The following is a 1,564-nucleotide window of genomic DNA, read 5'->3' as shown; positions in this document are numbered from 1 at the left end:
ATGTTAGTAACATGTTTTGGTCGAAAAAGCTTAAGGATTGAGCACAGCAAGGTTCTTGACACACCAGTTTCACAGCCCTCCTCCAGGCGGCCGGTTTCAGTGCCTCTCCCTTTAAATGCTAATGAGCTACTACGTGCACCGCCCAAAGATGTATTTGCGCCGCCCACCTCTCCCTGCCTGCGGAAGACGTGAGGGCGGCATTGTGTGACCATGGCAACGGCTGAGTTACCGGAAGAAATGGCCGCCGGACAACAAATTGCGGTGCAACCGTACATGTTCGAGCCGGAGTCCGACCCAGAACAACAAGAGGCTCCAGAAGAAGTTCAGCAGCCAAGAATGAACATGGATGTTTCTCAGTGGTTAGTAGTTTACATAACAAAGCTTAGCCAAACCTCGACTGGCGTTTACTGCTCTGCAGTTGCAGTAACGCGGATGCAATTTAGCAATTGCCGTTACGGGAGAAAGGCGTAATCCCATATTATTATTTACCTTTATGTGGCCAGGTAAGTCAATTGAAAACCTGCTCTTATTTGCAGGGACGACCTGTAATTAGCTAGCAATGTCCAACAACTGTAGTTTTCAATAAGCCACAGTTGCCTCCCTCCCTCTATTAGAAAAGAAACAACGCAATGTGATTGATTGGCTATGTAGTTTCCAATGAATGATATCAATTCTGCTTAAAAACAGGTGTTCCTGTGGCAATTGTGAACAAGTACCTACAGAGCCCGAGAATATCTGCTGTATGGAAATACCACAGGTAAGTGTGAACACTGGGCAAACAAGGTTGTTATTTTGCAGTCTCTTTTCTTTAATCCATTGTCACTCACTTACCTTTCATGACTTCTAGGTTACACAAAGACTAAGTTACAGCAGCTTCCTGAGCAACCATCATGCATGCTGGACCATCCTGGCCTAGAACCTGTCTGCCTGAATGTGTTTTCACTGCAGAATGCACTGAACATTTATCGGGCAGACTAAGGACCTTTACGTCTGAGGGGAATAGTGCAGTAAGTTTTTTAGGCCCATAAATATTATTAATTTATTGCAAAAGTGTTATGAAGTACATAACTGCTTCCTCTGTCTTACATTGCTTATAGTTTATCTTTACTATCTTTTACTTGGTAACATGAAAACTACATATCAAACAATGAAAACACACAGAACAGTTGGGAGAGATGTTTTATTGCAAGAAACAATTGTAGACATACAAAATAAATATCTAAAATGGAACAGTTAAACTCACCAGTTGCCATGGATGTGAACATTCAGTGCTGACTTTCTACTGAATTGTGTCCAGCCAATATAGATACCTAGCCTACAGGAGCTTTGTAAGCTGAGCTGCCTGCCTGTGTGGTGCTGAGGATTCATGCAGAGTTCCCTGACGCTGAAGGACATTATGTTAGGTTCAGTCCTGTCCTTGATTGAACCTTGGCATGTAACTGGCTATAACGTCCAGCTTGTTGGGTCTTTCATACTGAGCCGAGAGGTCTTCAGGGGTTGTAAGTTTCAGCACCTCGTTCACATATGGGCCAGGGTCCTGGAAAACCTTCTTGAAGATCAGGTC

General features: G+C 43.8%; 1 long non-coding RNA gene across 1 annotated transcript; it reads left to right on the top strand.

Moving 5' to 3' along the window:
• The first annotated feature begins 162 nt into the window (after positions 1–162).
• On the top strand, positions 163–1,438 carry LOC119014297. Its single transcript, XR_005072923.1, has 3 exons — positions 163–359; positions 688–1,007; positions 1,298–1,438. It is a non-coding gene; the product is annotated as an uncharacterized LOC119014297 (long non-coding RNA).
• The last annotated feature ends 126 nt before the right edge of the window (positions 1,439–1,564 follow it).

The sequence above is a fragment of the Acanthopagrus latus genome, chromosome 23 (genome assembly GCF_904848185.1).
Source record: "Acanthopagrus latus isolate v.2019 chromosome 23, fAcaLat1.1, whole genome shotgun sequence".
Classification (NCBI taxonomy): Eukaryota; Metazoa; Chordata; class Actinopteri; order Spariformes; family Sparidae; genus Acanthopagrus; species Acanthopagrus latus.
The sequence above is the reverse complement of the archived record's forward strand: the minus strand, read 5'-3'. Positions and strand labels throughout refer to the sequence as shown.